This window comes from Cheilinus undulatus, linkage group 22 (genome assembly GCF_018320785.1).
Source record: "Cheilinus undulatus linkage group 22, ASM1832078v1, whole genome shotgun sequence".
In the NCBI taxonomy this organism is placed as follows: Eukaryota; Metazoa; Chordata; class Actinopteri; order Labriformes; family Labridae; genus Cheilinus; species Cheilinus undulatus.
The window spans coordinates 28,692,379-28,710,981 of NC_054886.1; the positions used below are offsets into that span (position 1 = coordinate 28,692,379).

The 18,603-nt window shown below is 38.2% G+C and overlaps 1 protein-coding gene across 3 annotated transcripts in view; it reads left to right on the forward strand.

Annotated features, from left to right (window-relative positions):
• Positions 1–12,124: 12,124 nt before the first annotated feature.
• Positions 12,125–18,603, forward strand: part of LOC121504076 (protein NLRC3-like) — a 42,820-nt gene continuing 36,341 nt past the window's right edge. For 2 of the 3 annotated variants that reach the window (XM_041778682.1, XM_041778685.1), the window contains exons 1-2: positions 12,125–13,327; positions 14,656–14,730. The gene's annotated coding sequence lies outside the window, so the exon portion shown is untranslated. Of the gene's footprint in view, positions 13,328–14,498; positions 14,731–18,603 lie in introns of those variants that run through there. The other variant, XM_041778683.1, reaches the window with a different exon arrangement.

The window sequence follows — 18,603 nt, forward strand, 5'->3', positions numbered from 1 at the left end:
GGATTTTTTCTGATGCTGGTGCTAAATCCATACATTTTAAACACTGCCCAGGCCTAAATGGTGCCTGAATCAATACTTGAGAGAAAATCTGGCACATTTACATGTTTATGTCCATTAATGTGCATTGTCCCATGTCACAAATAAATAAATAAATTAAATTAAATAAATAAATTAAAAAGTGGGTAAATAAGTAGCAGAAATATCTTAACCTCCTGAGACTTGAGCTTTTGTTTAGAAAGCATTTTGAGTTTTTCCTAAATATTTGAGATAAGGAGGGTCTGGTATGTTAAAACACGAGGATGGTTTTTGAACCGGAATTTCTTGGTACAATTTCCTCTCTGAAAATAAACAAACAAAAATATCGAAAAAGAACCCGAAAAATTTCTTTGAATAATCATCAAATCTTTCAGTGAAACTTTATCATAAAACCTGTGCAATCAAATAAAAAAAATCCCCCCAAAATTCTATGCAAATTCATGACACTTTCCTGAAAAAAATCAAATAACATTCCTAAAAATTCCTACCAAATTCGGAAAAAAATTACCAAATGCATTCTCCAAAATTCTGTGAAAATGAAGAAAACATCCAAACATCCGAATAAATTCCCAAAAATCTCGATGAAAATTCCTGAAATGTTCAAAAAACAGCCTCTGCCTCAAAATTCCCAATTTGATTCCTAAAATTGTAATAAATTTCCAAATTTTCTATGAAAATGCCCCCAAAAATTCAAGCAAATTTACCTAAATTCTTCCAATAACACTCTTCAAAATGTTATCCCCTAAATTTCCATTGAAATATTTGCTTATTTCCAAGCACATTCCCAAAAATTTCCAAATAGCAATATATTTCCATATTTCAAGCAAATTACTTACACTTAAATGGACATTCTGGACAAAAATCTGAAAAATTCTAATAGTAGAAATTATAGCAAACATGCAATGTCCTCATATGTGCTTGCTGGGTCTTAGGTTAAACATACCAGTAGCACATAAGAGAAGAGAAGGAAATATATAAATCACTCAAATTCCATAACATATTTCATGTTTTGTTGGGGTGGTAGGGTATTGAAAGTATCATTATCCGTGTTGTATGTCGGTCCAGTAGGTGTCAGATGTTGGTACCATGCCGGTACCGGATTATGTTTACATGTGGCTTCTTTGTTGCATGGTACGGCTTTAACTTGTGGGTGGTAGGCCGACTCCTGAGCCCAGTATAGAACCAACGCTCTGCCACCATGGGGCCCAAAGATCACAAGCATTCAACATTGACCTTCAACCTTGTCCCTTGTGAGAAGAGATTTCTTCAGATTTTCTGAATCTTTTGAGGATATTTTGAACTGTAGATGGCAGGATATTCAAAGTCTTCACATGGAACATTCCTGATATTGTTCCACAATTTTCTAGAGACATTCTTTAGCAGATTAGTGAACCTCTGCCCATCCAAATCCCTACTTTTTTCAGATGTGTCGCCATCACCAAATTCCAAATGAGTTCATATTTTACATAAACTGGTAAAATTTCTTAGTTTCAATATCTGATATGTTGTTTATGTTTTATTGTGAATAAAATATAGGTTTGTGAGATTTGAACATCATTGCTATCTGCTTTATTTTACATTTACACAGCATCCCAAATGTCTTTGAATTGGGTTTTATTTTTATGGGCTCATAAATGAATTTTTACCAACCATTCCAACAGGACTTCTGCCAACTGGGTATATTTTTAATCTAGTTTTGCATTTTTTAATCAAGTTTAATCTGCACAAACTTTATTTTGATGCTGCAAAGAAGCGATTCGGAGTTGCTTGCCAGTTTCCACAACACAGAATCGGTGATGATGGATTCAACCACTTCAGGACTGGTTAGCTTATCTTGAAAGCATGATGCAGGCTAAGATAAATGAGGGCAGGAGAGCCACAGTTGGGAATTAACTACTGATAAGAGAAGAGGACAAATAACGGAATTCATTGGGAACTGATTTTCCATGCTGAAAGTTGTAATGAGGTTGGGTTTTGACAACGACTGGGGTAAGGGGGCGACGGTGAGTCTTTTTTAAACTGGTTAACTGTTGGAAATGTAAACAGAGGAGGGAGAAAAGCATAGAGCAGGGGTCATCAAGTACAGCTGCACAAGGCTTGGATTTAGTCTCAACAGAAACTCTGGGAGCTGGACTTTCAAATACACAAAAATTAAAGGAATAATTTATATTATTTTAGTCATTACCAGTGAGATCTACCTCTATTATCTATAACGCAGCAGGCCACAAGGAGAAAGGCCTGACAACAGAATAGGCCGGACCCCTGAAAGTCACAGAGGATGGGCCCTCCCCAGCTGTCATTTAGCACCAATATTAACCAATTTTACACTTTTAACCCTTTTTTGATACTTTTTGCCCCCTTTTGCCTCTTTAACACAAGTTTTTGAAAGATTTTAACCCCATTTAAACCACTTTTCATGCATGTTTTATCCCCTTTGTGACACTCATCATTTTTTGCCACTTTTCTATTTTGCCACTTTTTAACCCCTTGTCATTACATTTTTTCAACAATTTTTGCAACATTAAAACCAATTTTTTCGACTTTTAACCCACTGTTGATATTTTTTGCCTCTTCCACCTGATTTTTGAAAGATTTTAACCCAATTTAAAACACTTTTCTTGCCTGTTTTACCCCCTTTGTGACACTCATCAATTTTTTGCCACTTTTCTAATTTGTCCACTTTTTAACCCCTTGTTATTACTTTTTTCAACATTTTTTGCAACTTTTAAACCAATTTTTGCCACTTTAGTTGATACTTTTGCCCCTTGTTGCCTCTTTTAAAGAATTTCTTTTGAAAGATTTTAACCCAATTTAAAACACTTTTCCTTTGTGCTACTCTTTTACCCAAGTTTTCCCATTTTTCTAATTTTTTATCCCCTTTTCATTACTTTTTAAAAAGACTTTATGCAACTTTTCAACCAATTTTTCCCACTTTAACCCATTGTTGATACTTTTTGCTCATTGTTGCCTCTTCAACACAATTTTTGACAGATTTTAACCACTTTTAAACCACTTTTCCTGCATGTTTTACCCCCTTTGTGCCACTCTTTTATCAATTTTTCCACTTCTCAACCTCTTTTCATTACTTTCTTGCACTACTTTTTTTGTCATTTGTAACCAATTTTTGATACCTTTTGTGCCTTTTTTCCTCTTTGACCATTTTTTGCCACATTTAACCTCTTTTCACCACTTTATCTGGCCATTTTTGCAGCACTTCTGTCAACCCTTTTTAAATACTTACTAATAATGACAGTAAATATCTGAAAAAAACAGATCAAATGTTAAGTCATTCTAAAACCTTTTCAATGTTATTTTTTGCAGGATGGATTAAACTGCTGCAGACATTTAAAGCCAAAAGATACTCTTAAAATCTTCTTTTCCTCTTTTTCTGAATTTAACGATCTTTCGGGGGCCGGACAGGAAGCTCTGGGGGGCCTGATGTGGCCCCCAGCCCCCCCAGTTGATGACCAGTGGCATAGAGGGAGAATGGAAATGAGAGGTTGGATGGGTCGTCCACTGGGAGCTCTGGAGCCAAAAAATAGAGACAGCAGACCTCAGATATGGTTCATGCATTAACTCAGTGCTTGCAGCCATTTAGTCAGGAAGTAAACAGAGATTATATTTGGGGCTAAAGACAGGAAGTGTCTCAAATACAGTATATGGTTGATATATTAAGATTAAATGACAAGTCAAGAAAATTTCTAGACAGTTTTTTGTGTTTAATTATCCAACAATTTATCAGCTGGATTAATGAATCTGATTTTGTTGATTTTAAGAAAACATGCCTGTATCAGAGCTGTCTTTCACCACCGATTTTTAGGAGAAACATGAAAGCAATGCTTTAAATTCTTTACTGTCATCCATCTATAAATATATCACCAAAGCAGGAGACGATATAAATCACAAAGATCCCTCAGATTGGTTCATGATATCCTCATGCCTGTGTTTTCTATTATACAGAAAATGCTTCAGTGCAGCCCTACTAGATTGGAAAAAACGTCCCGTTAGAGTAGTTGCCATAACAAATAAACAGAAACCACAGCAGCTTGGTGTGCTTACCAGGCTCTTAAGCTGGCTCTCTGTGTGACTCTATCTGATGGAGTGATTCAGTTACAAAGCCAGAGAAAGAAAGCAAACACAGAAATGGGAGGAAAAGACAAAAACATGATGCAAGATTTGGAGTTTGCTGCTGAAACACAGAGGACACATTTTTTCTTGATGCATCTTAAAGATTTAAGGAGTCGGGGCCTGAGTCATACCTCTGATTTATTAACATGAAACTCATCCTGCAGGAAACGGGAGATGTTGACTCTTCATGAAACAGAGGTATTTGCTCTAAAATGTTTGATTTTGTGCCTAAAATCCTCGTGTTACAACCTTCTCAGTTCTTCATTAGCCTTCTGCCACATTATATAAGTAGTGACACGTACACGTGTGTGGTGTTTTTGGGTGGCAGCGTCGCTCTTTATTCTCTTCATTCTTATATTTCATCACGTCTTTTTACATTTCTGAGTTGTCAACGTTGCGCCTTGATGTCTGGTCACATTACAGACTGCATCAGATAAGGAAAATAAGAGGACTGACTGAGGAGGGGCCCACAAAAGAAAATAAGTGAGTGGATTTTTCAACGTATGTCTATGTGGAAGTGAAAGCATAAAATATAGCAGAAAGTCTGAAAAACAGCAGAATTCAGAACCTAGCATATCATGGAGATTGTTTTATCAGATTTTTGCAGCTCAGATACACTATATTGCCAAAAGTATTCACTCACCCATCCAAATAATTGAAATCAGGTGTTCCAATCACTTCCACAGGTGTATAAATCAAGCACCTAGGCATGCAGACTGTTTCTACAAACATTGGTGAAAAAATGGGTCGCTCTCAGGAGCTCAGTGAATTACAGTTGTGAAATTTCCTTGCTCCTAAATATTCCACGGTTAACTGTCGGTGGTATTATAACGAGAGACGCATTCTCTGGAGTGACGAATCGTGCTTCTCCATCTGTCAACCTGATGGATTAGTCTGGGTTTGGTGGTTGCCAGGAGAACGGTACTTGTCTGACTGCATTGTGCCAAGTGTAAAGTTTGGTGGAGGGGGGATTATGATGTGGGCTTATTTTTCAGGAGCTGGGCTTGGCCCCTTAGTTCCAGTGAAAGAAACTCTGAATGCTTCAGCATACCAAGAGATTTTGGACAATTCCATGCTCCCGACTTTGTGGGAACAGTTTGGGGATGGCCCCTTCCTGTTCCAACATGACTGTGCACCAGTGCACAAAGCAAGGTCCATAAAGACATGGATGAGAGAGTTTGGTCTGGATCAACTTGACTGGCCTGCACAGAGTCCTGACCTCAACCCGACAGAGCACCTTTGGGATGAATTAGAGCGGAGACTGAGAGCCAGGCCTTCTCGTCCAACATCAGTGTGTGACCTCACAAATGTGCTTCTGGAAGAATGGTCAAAAATTCCCATAAACACACTCCTAAACCTTGTGGAAAGCCTTCCCAGAAGTAAAGCATAGTGCATCCACTTGTTTTTCAGAGTATTCACTGTTTTTATCAGTTAAATTTTTCGTACGCCAGTTGGCAGTGGAACATCAAAGCTGAGGCTTATGCACTCACCTGTATGGGAGTTAGTCTTCTGGATAAAGAGGATATGCATAAAAAAAATCTGTTGGATAATTTTAAAACCCATTATGAAACATATTTTTGCAGCTAGATAGGAGAAACAGATCAACATGGCTTCAGCTGGGAGTGTTACGTACCTATTAAGCCTCATAATCAGTCCTCTGATGGAATTCGTAAACCTGTTTCATCCTGTCTTGGTCCAGTCGTGACCCCCTCTGTTCCCTCCCTCTCTGCAGACAGCGGTGCCGGTCAGTCTTGAGAATGAGGGCCGTCCGTCAGTGAGCGCTAAGTGGCCGTTTCATAAAGATAAGTGCCATTCAGAAAAGAGAGAGAGACCGTGAATGATTCAAAGGGCAGCTTATGGTAGAGACTGTCAACACCTGGATATAAGGGGAGCGTTTGGATGTACAGTAACCTGTGGGTGAACTCTGCTGTAGACCAAATGGACCCCTTTGATGGATGGAAAAGCACTGATAATGTCCTTTAATGCCACGAAGACAGGAAGTGCTTGGATTCTTTGTATTTGAAAGAACAGGGCACTACAGAAGTGGTTCTGCTTTCCAGTTTCTCCTGTAAACGGTTGTCAAAATACTGGAGCTTTTAGCCAAGTTGGTTCCATGTTATTCAACTTAAGTCAAGTACAGTTAAATGTATTCTGCTGGAGTTAATACAGCGCATAATTAATGTTTTAAAGGGGGTAAAAGAATCAGGAGTCAGAGGGTTCATTTGGCAGGTCAGGACTCCACATCTGGATGGATTTGTCTTTGTTGCAACATAAGAGCCTGACTGAGAGAATAAAATATTGGTACAAGGAGCGTTACAGGTTATACATTCATTTCTGAACAGCATTAGGTCATTTTAAATGTCAGGTGATAGACATTTTGAAGCCTGAACCCTAAGCCCAATGGAAAGCCTGTTCTAAAATGATGAATCAGACCTTAAACTAAACACCAAACCTATGAAGAAGACAGAGTGGTGACATTTACCCCGCAGACATGTGCAGTTTGTTCTGCGCATTGTGCAATGTCTTGTAACCTTTTATTTCCCTCTGCACTAAAGGAGAGGTACTCACAGCAAAAGAGCTCTGTGTCTGCTTTTTATTGTCCCTTTTGAATTCAAGGAGGTCCAGAAAATCTTCTCTTTGTTCTGCACCATGCTGCCCTCTGCTGGAGACCTGCAGAGCAGTGGTTTTCAAACAAGGCACACCTGAGGTTAAGCCAAAATCTCAGGGCACACCATATTTAAGTCGATACGAAATACACTTTTTAAATCAAGTTGGCCTATAATGGAGGATAAAGGGGGGAGCTTTCTGGGGCCCAGCCCACTGGGGGATCATGATGATGGTAAAAGTGGGTAAAAAGTTGCAAAAAAAAAAGTCAGAAATGGGTGAAAATTGGTAAAAAAAAAAAAAAAAAAGTGGCCAATTAATGGGTTGCAATTGGTAAAAACTTGTTAAAAGAGTCAAAATACTGGCAAAAATGGGTTGCAGGTGGTCTAAAAGGGTTAAATGGTGTAAGAAGGTGGTTAAAATGGGTTTAAAGCAATAAAAAAGGGCAAAATTGGGCAAAAAAAGTGGTCAAACGAAGGCAAAAGTGGGCACAAATTGGCAAAAGGGTGGCATAAATGGGTTGAAAGTGTCAAAAAGGTGGCAAAATAGATTACAAGTGGCAGAGAAGTGGCAATAAAGGGTTAATGTTGCTAAAAGGTGGTAAAAAAGTTGTTAAAAGTGATGGGAAAAAATGGCCAAACAATAGCAAAGTTGCACAAAAAGGTAGCAAAAATGGGTTGAATGTGGCAAAAAGTAAAAAAAAAAACAAGTGGCATAAATGGGTCAAAAGTAGTAATAAGAAGTGGCAAAATGCTAAAAAAAAAATAATAATAATAAAGCAGCAAAATCGTTGAAGTTGTCAAAAGAAGTGGCAAAAATGGTAGTAATGGGTGGCAAGAATAGGATCCTAGCACCAATGCTACTGATCCAACACACATGCACTGATCCATCCATCCATTTTCTATACCCCTTATTCCATTCCAGGTCGGGGGTGGGCTGGAGCCTATCCCAGCTGTCATTGGGCGAGAGGCAGGGTACACTCTGGACTGGTCGCCAGCCAATCGCAGGGCTGACATATAGAGACAGACAACCAGGCAAGCTCACATTCACACCTACAGCCAATTTAGAGTGATCAATTAACATAAAGAGCATGTTTTTGGTGGTGGGAGGAAGCCAGAGTACCTGGAGAGAACCCACACGTGCACGGGGAGAACATGCAAACTCCACACAGAAAAGCCCCGTTCAGGAAGCGAACCAGCAACCTTCTTGCTGTGAGGCAACACCACTAACTGCTGCACCGCCACACTTGCACTGACATCATCAATAAATCACAACACCCATTCTCTGGGGTTTTTCAGGGGTCCAGCCAGATCTGTGGGCAGGCCTGGTTACAGTACTTGCCATAAAGTTGTAGTTATAATGTATTGTACATGTATTGTGTATGTATTGTGTATTGTATTGTACACCTAGACTTGCCTTAAGGCATACTAGTTTGCCTTGCCACACCATTTGAGAACCACTGCTGTAGAGGAAGCACTGGAAGCACATGTACAGCACAGCAGAAAGACCAGATCCTTCCAGGACTGTCATTAAATCAAGAATTATAAGCACGTTGCGCTTTGTGTATGATGTAGTACTGGCTGACAACAGTAGGTGGCAGTGTGACAAACCAATCACATCATGTACATGTAAAGAAAATAGAGGTGTTAGTGGCTTCTCACAGTAGGTAGCAAAACCATGAAATGAACATTTAAATTTGAAGAGGCGAAAAAAAAAGTAGTGAAAGGGGTTTAAAACCCTTTTTTTTTTGTCAGTTTTAAACCCCTTCCAATACTTTTTTCTGCCTGTTTTGCCACCTCTAAACCAAATTTTGCCACTCTCCACCTATTGTTGGCTCTGTTGACCCATTATTAACCCCTCTTTACCACTTTTTAAGCCACACTTCACAATTTAATAAGCCCATTTTTGCCAGTTTTAGCCATTTCTGTCAATTTCTGCCTCAAGTAACCCTTTTTGCCAGTTTACAATAATTTTTCATCCCAATTAACCAACTTTCCACTGATTTTTGCTACTTTAACACCATTTCAGCCAATTTTTAAATCACCTTTTAACACTTAATATTCCACTTTAACCCATTTTTGGTTATTTTTTGCCACTCTAATCCAATTTTTGGCACTTTGGCACCCATTTCTGCTACTTTTAAACTCCAATTTCACCACCTTTCCCAGCATGTTTTGCCATTATTAACCTATTTTAGCTGTTTTTAATGTATTCTAATTCTGTTTTAAACAAAAGGATGGACATTTTTAAGAGGGCTACTTTCTGCGCAAATGAATGAAAAAGATATTTGTTTCTTTGATACGAGTAGGTAGGTTAAATATAAAATACCACAGCTTAACTTTACAATGGACCACGATTTTGCTGGCCCCCAGTTTGGCTGGGCCATTTTCCCCCTAATGGGATGACTGTTTTCAGCCACCTTCAGGTACAGTAGGGGTCCCTGATCTCTGACACCTTTATTTTGGGGGCTGAAAAGGTTGAGAACCCTTGAATTAAAGGGTCATCTGAGCAATCTGTAACCTCTTATTTATGGCTTGTACTATTTGTGGTTGGACATGTCTTCATTTGAGGCTGAAAAGGACCCTCAACCTAAAGTTTTAGGGCCCAGAAAGGGTTAATTGTGGGGCCAAGATTTTGTTTAATGACCTATTTTATGATGTGTGCTGCAAGCATGCAGAGGGGTATATAAGAGGACTGGTTGGGGCGTACATTGCACATTCTGCCATGGTCATTCTGTGGTCCTGGTTGGTGTGTCCCTCTGCAGGTGTGAATTTAACCCAGAAAGCTTCTCATTCATTTCTGACTTTTTACCCAGTTGAGTCTGGGGAGTGGTAGGGGTTCTTCTTAGCCCCTATGCTCTTGTCGTCACAATGATGACAAGAGCCTGGCATCTGTTCAGACAGCTAGGATGCAGTGTGAGTGAATCAGCATGCTTCCTGCCGACCATCGGCATGATCCCGGTGCTCCCTATCCCTGGAAGTTACGAGAAGGACCGGCTCTTGATGAAACCACAAACTAAAGAACTGGGGGGAATTCTTTTCTAAAATACCCGGGCAGTGGGGTTCCAGGAACTGGACCTTTGTTAGCCATATACCTGACTTATGGAACTGGAACCCATTGTTCAGTCTAACCACACACAATGGGGACGGCATGAGACAAGCATTTGTGTTTACAGGACATGTGACTTCTGTGGAAGTGCAGATCATGACACACTTTAGCGACAAAAATTAAACAGGATAGATCATGGGACACATGATTACAACCAGAGGAAAGAAAAGGAGAGTTTCCAAGGAAACGCTGCAGGAAATGTGTTGAACACAGCTGGAAACTTTAAATAACAGTTAAAAGGGCCTTAAAGCAGAAGAGTATAATGTCGGAAAGGGAGACAGTGTGAAAGCATTGCTAGACAATGTAGAAGTAGTGAAAGGTTATACATGACTACTCTGACAGGCTAACCTTAGTCTTAGCAACTGTGCTCTTCAGTACCTGTATGGGCTGGATAATGGGGTGGATGTGGAGGCTGTAGATGCCCTCACAGGGGCTCTAAACTAGCTGAATGAGGAGGCTGGAACATTGGGACTACTACTGGACCAAAAAAGAGATCCAGGCATTCAGGGCTGCCATAGACTGTCTGTGGATGCTGAAAGTGTAGACGTTGTGAAGGAGTTCACCCATCTTGGCAGTGTTATCTAGCGACCCTCTAACTGCAAAGCTGAGATCAACCACACGGAGTGATGGGTTCACTGGGCCATACTGTGTAGCGCCAAAAGCAGTGTTACTCAATCCTGCTCAACCATAGAGCCAAATTGTTGAAAAATACCTTTGCAAGAGCCACAAAAAAAAGTGGTGAAAAGTGGAAAAAAACGGCTTGAAGTGGCAATAACAATAAGTTAAAGGTGGCAAAATGGGTGAAAAGGGGCAAAAATGGAAAGGAAAAGTGAAAAAAGGGACAGAAAGTAGCAAAAATTGACGAGAAGTGACAAAAAAATGAGTTACAGTTGGTGTAAAATGGTCCAAAAGTGGCAAAAACGTGGCAATAAAAATGAGTGAAAAGTGACTTAAACGGGCAAAAAGTAGTCAAAAGTGGCAAAAATAGGCAAAAAAGGAAACAAGTGGTATTTAGTGGCATAAGGCAGCTGAAATGGGCAAAAACTGGAACAAAATGGTGAAAAAGGGCAAAAATGGGTTAAGAGTGGCTAAAAGAAGTGGGTAAAACTAGGCAAAAACGAGGAAAAAAGTGGTATTCAATGACATAAGGTAGCTTAAATGGGTGAAAAGTGGTGAAAAAGGGCAGAAATTGGACAAAAGTGGCAAAAAGAAGTGGCAACAATGGGCAAAATGGAGGAAACAAGTGGTATTTAATGGCAAAAGGCACCTTAAATTGGTGAGAACTAGAAAAAAATCGGGAAAGGGGTCAAAAATGGGATAAGAGTGGTTAAAGGAAGTGGCTAAAAAGTGGAAAAAATGGGCAAAAAAGTAGGAAAAATTGGTATTGAATGGCAAAGAGTTGCATAAATGGGTGAGAAGTGGCAAAAATTGGGACAAAGGGCAACAAAGTTTTCCTTAATTAAGGTTTTCTGGATGAATAATATTTAAATAAAGACATAAAAGAGCCACAAATAATCACAGAAGAGCCACACATTGAGTATCGATTGCCTAAAGTGTCTGGACACACAGAGTCAGGAGAAAACTGCCACCAAACTTTAAGATCATTTTACCAGGAAGGGGAAACTAGAGAGAAACAATTACCAGTTTACTTCTGTATCCTCAGTAATGTAATCCATCTGATAAGGTTTTACTGTCTATCATTGATAGACTGCAGCTGTTTACTCCAAAGTCCAGAGCCGCTGTGATCACATTTCCCTCAAGAGCTTGAGGACAAACACAGGTGGACTTTACGGGAATCCTCAGACCTCTAAAGCCTCCTGCTGTCAGAAACACCTTTGTTCTCTCTCTAATTTTTTTGTTTGTTTGTTTGTTTTTTGTTTTTTTGTCACATTTGCACATTTTTGCTGTTTTATAATAAAATTTGCAACTCTAACTGCATTTCAACATTTTTTCCCTCCAAATTTTTCCTTTCTCAACCCATATTTGCAGCTTTATCCCATTTTTGCTTCCTGTTACCTCTTTTTGACACCTGTTTCACCAATTTTTGCCACTTTTTAACTGCATTTCATCATTTTCCTACCAATTTTTTCCTTTCTTAACCCATTTGTGCAGCTTTATCCCATTTTGTCTTTTTTTTTTACCACTTTTACCTATTTTCCATGCTTCATCATTTTTTCCCACCAATTTCAGCCCCTTTTTTCCTTTTTCAACCCATATTTACTCCTTTATTCCATTTTTTTTTGTCATTTTTACCACTTGTTCGACCAATTTTTGCCACTTTAAACCATTTTTTTGATACTTTTTAACTGCTTTTCATCATTCATCTACCCATGTTTCCTTTCTAAACCCATCTGTGCAGCTTTGTCCTGTTTTGACCCCATTAAACTATTCTTTTGCCACTTGTACCCATTTTCCCTGTATATAACATATGTTGCCACTCTTTAACTGCTTTTCTTTTTTTTTTCCTACCAATTTTTGCCCCTTTTGTCCTTTCTCAGCCATATTTGGTGCTTTGTTCCATTTTTTTTTTGCTAGCTATTACCTCGCTATGCCATTTATTTATCCCATTTTTGCCACTTTTAACCATTTTTTGTCAATTTGTGCTCTTATTTTGCATTAATAATCTATTTTTTCTTTAAATTATTTCTGTTCCTTCTGATTTATTCTCTGATATCCTGGGATTTGTTCACATCATGGCTTAGCTATAAAGTCTAACATTACTTTCCTAATGGTTTACTTCAGTGTGCCCATCCACATTGTTAACATTACCAATAAAAGAGAAAGGGTTCACATTAAGGTGACACTACAGCATTAAAAAACTGAATTAAGTTTTGTTTTGATTGGTAATAATTATTCAAGTTAAAAAATATGGTTATCACAGATTAACTTTACAATGAAGTATAATCTGGCTGACCTCCATTTGCCCCCAGTTTGGCCCTGAAAAGCTCTCCCCTTTATCCCCCCTCACTGGATGTAACAATTGTATAAATACTTTAATCCAGGATTACACCTCTGATTTTTTCTGCTTTCTGTTCCATGTATGCTTAGTCTGAAATGTTTACTATGTGCTTTTTCATTAATGTAATTGCCAGACTGTTCATGAATAAAGTTGTGGAAAAAAAAAACCTTGGAGGTATTTCCTTATGAAGTGGACGTACCTCCATTAAAGTGGCAGTGAAGCACAAAGAAAACAATGAAGAAGACATTCGTGTATGACAAGATCATGGACAAGATACGGTATGACGGCACCGTCTAACTTCCGGTATGAAGTTGAAATCCGCCGTCAGTTTCCGGTGATACCTGACAGAACTACGGAGCTCACCGCTATTTTATAACTCACCGCCAACGTGGGCAGCTTGTTTCAGACCCCGATCATGTTTATGGGACAACTTCTAGAGGGGAACGGGCATTCCGGAGGAACGGCGAGGGGCGAGGGACAATACTTCTGTCTGTGAGTAAACTGCTCCACCTGTCCGGTAAAGGACGGCCTACTGTTGACACGGTGTGTCCTTCACAGCGGTGCGTTTCTGCATCTTTATGTGGACGTAAATTAGTCTAAATGCTGCATGTGTGGACGGGGGGATTTCTAACAAGGATGAAGAACAACATCCGGTTTTTAAAATATCCGTTTGTGTGTGGACCAACCCTCAATTTATTTTACCTTTATCTTAAAAGTAAATTCGTTTGGCTCAAAGGAATTTTCTTAATAGGCTACAGCTAGTTTAAGTTGGGAAAACCTTATTCAATTATGTGAACTATTTGTTTATGAATGCAAAACATTTGATGACAGCTGGGATGTGACGTCATTAAAGAAAATAGTGCTACAGTTAAGTCTGTGGAAACAACAGGAGACAGAAGCAATGCGGAACTAACGACAACCTGTAATGTTTAGTTTCACTTTGAGGGAGGGAATGTGTGGGTAGGGATGCATTTGAACATGTGGGATTAAAGATAATGGGGAGATGAGTTAAGGCTTCAGTTTAAGGTGGGATTTAGTGGTATCAATATTTAAAAGAGTTGACAAGAGACACTGCAATACTGAGTTACACGAGAAAATTAATGAAGATAATATTTTAAGAGAAAAGTACCAAGATAGAAAATAATAATAATAATAAAAATAAAAATAATAACATGTAAAATAGCGGTAGGGAAAAAAATAAACCAAACAAGAATGAGAGAAAGGAATAAAGATAATAATAATAATGTTAATAATAATAATAATAATAATAATAACATGTAAACTAAGATACAGGTAACAAAAAAATAAACCCAACAAGAATGGCAGGAAGGAAAAAAGATAATAATAATAATAATAATAATAATGATAATAATAAAAATGATAATAATAATAATAATAATAATAATAATAACATGTAAAATAAGATACAGGTAACAAAAAATAAACTTCAAGAATGAGAGATAGGAAAAAAAGATAGTAATAACAATAATAACAGTCATCATAATAATAATAATAAAAAATAAAATGTAAAATAAATTTACAGGTAACAAAAAATAAACTTCAACAAGAATGAGAGAAAGGAAAAAACAGATAATAATTATAATAATTATAATAATAATAATAATAAAAACAAAAAAAAAAAAAAACAAGCAAGAATTAGAGAAAGGGGAAAAAAAGATGATAATAATGATAACAATGCCTCGAATTTTCAAAAGACTCCTTGTTCTCAGGGTGGTGCTCGTATTTTCTCTGTTAATGATTTACTTGTATATTTTAAACCTTTCCCCTTTTGATTATTGTCTTTTTCCCCTATATTCCAGTGTCATTGTGAATTTTGTTCCTGTGTGGGCTTACCTTACCTCAGTCGCCCCCAGACCCTGTGGAGGAAGCGGCCGGTGAGTTCACTCCTCATTGTTCGTCCTTCAATTAAGCAACTACCAGACCCAGCAGGAGGAAGTGTGCTTACATGTTTCTCAGATCCTTATTTTTCAGCTCAATTATTAGTTGTTCTTTTTTATTATTTCCATTTGTCATTTCTGTCCCATCCCCTTTTTCTTTTCTTTCTATTATGAAAATGGTCAGAAGAGGGAAAGGATAACAGGAAGGACAGAGCATGTCAGTAGGACCGACCATTGGTCAAGAAAAGAAGGAAAAAATAACTTAATATATAAATGAATAAACAAAAGTAAAAATGATTATTAGAAAGTTTAAAAAAGGAGGAAATATGTAAAGTAAATAAATAAGAAGGGGGTACTGAGTAATCACAGTGGTGTGGCTGTTAGTAACAGTTTATTTTGTATAAATGTTATTAATGATAAAAGTAATATAGATAGCAATATTGACAAGTATTTTTTACACAAAAGTTATATAGCAATAATTGTTTAAAATGGTTCAACAACAATTCAACAAATGATTATTATCATTGATATGATTTGCAGCATAGTAAGTTGTAAAGACAAGTGGCAAAAATAGAAGAAAAACAGGTAATAAAAGTGGCAACAACAGAGTGAAAAGTTGCAAAGGAAAATGCGTAAATGGGCAAAGAAGTTGCAAGAGAAGTGGCAAAAATGGGCAAAAAAGTTGCAATGAGAAGTTGTAAGAACAGGGTGAAAAGTTCCATCGATTTGTGTTAAAAAGGGGCAGTTTTGTAATAATAATGAAAATGTTAATGATAATAGTTGTAATAATAGTAGTAATTAATGATAACAATAATAATAATAATAATAGTAGTAGTAGTAGTAGTAGTAATGATAATAATAAAGGGTAAATTCAGGTTTGTAGAAAGTTCAACAGAGAGGACCAAACAGATGGGGGTTCTACAGCTGAGTGCTGAGTGGTGGTGGGTTAGTTTTCTATAGAGATGTGTTCATTAAGTCAGTTTTTCCACTGAGTGGTGTTAATATTTTTCTTGAATGTCCAGTTGGTGAGGATGGTTTTCTGGTGGATAGTCAGGGCTGTTGGTGGTAGTAGTTTATGGTTTGATTTGTTGGATTAATAGTTGATGTATTGCCAAGTAAACAGAGTGAGGGGGACTGAGGGATGTGGCAGCCCTTAAGAGTGGACAGTGATTTAGTGAAATTCATCCAACAAGTCTCTCTTTTCCAGTGTATAAAGTGACTTTTACAGTTGTGGTTATAGACATCTTGCAATATTTGCAACCTTGGTGAGATCGTGATTTGACATCACCTCATGAAAAGTGAAAAAACAAAATAAAGCAAATACACTCATGATAGAGTGGCAGTTTGTAATGTAAGGAGGTAAAGTGTTCTTTGAATGCATCATAAAATGCAAAACAAGACTTCATAGAAAGTATTATTTCAGATTACAGTATGCAACTGTATGAGAGCATAGGGCATGGACCAGGATTATTGGATAAAAGCTTTATTTTGTTCAGCTGGCATTTGTTTAGAAGTTGGATTCACTCATGTTAGTCTGGAAACTGACACAGGAGGGAGGCTCAAGGTTCACCTGGCCATCTTCTGAGGTCCAGGTCCAGGCCCAGGTCCCCTGGGCGTCTTCACGAGGTCCCCAGCAGATCACCCAACACAGAAATCCATCTGTTATGAGACGCATGTTTGTCAGACTCATAAGAATTATAAATCTAGTGTCATACACATGGTTGAGTTGCATGCACACAGCCACAAAACTGGGTAAGTACGTGAGTCCAAAGGTGAGCACGGCTGACAGAACAGCTAGCATCAAGCGTTTGTCCATGCTTTGCCAGGAGATGCAGGCGAAAATCACAACAAGATAAGTCAGAGCCAGCGCCACCGAGCCCATAAACACATAAGCTTCTGGAGAGTTATAGGAAGCTAAGCCAATAAGATATAATGCAAGGACGACAGGAAGGTTCCAACACGGGTGCTGGAAGTTGGAGCTCAGATTAGATGTCATCTGGATCAGCATGAACTCAAACACCACCAACAGGTGGAGAATGACTCCAGAGTAACTGCAAACGGACCACGCTTCCACCAGAGCTCCACACAGGTTCGTATGGCAGGTGACCTGCCGCAGCATCATCGCTAGCATAACTGAGGACTTAAGCTGGAAGACGTGGGTGAAGGCCAGAGACACCTTGAACACAGTGGGTCCAGGGTGGAGTTTATTGTAGTTCATGAATATGTCAATGAAAGTGAGATTGAGGAACCCAGTACACATGCTTGCCAGGACGAGACCAAAAGCTGCATCCAGTTCCCAGTAAACTCTCTCTCTCTCTCCAGTTCGAGCATTTGTGTCCCAGTAGTGCATGATGCCAGGGAGGCGGCTGGTCTCCATCATCCATGCACCATCATGAGCCATGGACCCGTTCATCTTGTTTTTCTTTCTTTGCTTTCCTGCAACAAAAACAGCAAACACACGAGTGTTACTTTTGGCAGCTAATTTATGTGTTGTTTGCACTCCATAACCAGGGTCTGGGGGGAAATCTGGGGGATATGTGGGTGGAGTTTCCCCATCATGCCCTTGGGCGTGTGTTTAGATTTTGCCTGTTGTGTAATGATCCCTGCAGGGATTTCCTTGTGTATGGTTCTGATGGATTGTTGTTGTTTTCTAACCCCTTAGGTATCACTAGGGACATGTTGTCCATTTGGGCAAGTCTTTTTGTCTGCTCACCATTTTAACTGAGTTAATCCATATGGTCTATTTTTTTGCAACAAAGTTTCTTTTGAGGCAAATTGATGAATACAAATTTTAATTTCTCTAATTGGTCAGGGGAACACTGTGAAACAAATTTACTACACTTTAAAGCCATTAAGGACAGAAATGTCCACTTCCAACAAACTGCTTTAAAAACTTAACAGATTGAATTTTACCTCCGCCAAGGAGGTTATGTGACCGGCGGGTTTGTTTGTTAGTTTGTTTGCAACATAACTCAAAAAGTTATGGATGAATTTTGATGAAATTTTCAGGAAATGTCAGGAATGGCATAAGGAAGAACTGATTAGATTTCGGGAGTGATCCGGATCACTGTCTGGATATAGGAATGTTTTTAAGGGATTCTTCGCTATTGGGAGATAGGGCTAATGGCGGAGGTCTGCGCTCTCTGAGTGTTTTTCTAGTTGTTTCTGCTGTTTTTTGCTTAAATCTCTTAAACAACTTCATCTGTGCTCAAAACTACCAAACATTCAATCATTTTGAGGATTTTAACCCTTTAAATGCCAGTTAAATTACTTAAAGTCAATGTTTTTTTATGAAAAAAAGCCAAAAAAAAATGTGATCTTCCTCAAACTAAATGTTGGATGGCTGGGACATTATCTATAAATCCAGCTTGTATATGTCATTGATTAGCCAAAATATTGACTTTGATGCATTATTAGTTTTTGTGTAGCATCAGATTTCAAATTTACTATCCTTTCGAGTCAGTAAGGACAAAAACATCCACTTCCAACAACGGCAACAAAAGAAGTATAAATTAATATTTTTCTGCTTTTTTTGGTCAGATCTTTTGATCAACTTCAGTTCTAATTAAAACAAAAAATTATTGAATAATTTTCAGGATTTTAACCCTTTAAATGCAAGTTTGATGACAGGATGGTCATATTTTTTCCAAAAAAACACACAAAACAGTCATTATTTTCCACTTAACTAATGTTGGGGATGGGGGGTGTTTTTTAAAATCAGTCCTGGGTATGTCAAACATCAACCAAATTATTGACTTGCATTATTAGTGCATTATTAGTTTTAGTGTAGCATCTGATTTAAAATGTACTATTCTTTCGAGTCACTTGCAGACAAAAAGTACCATTGACTCCCATTCAAACCACATTTTT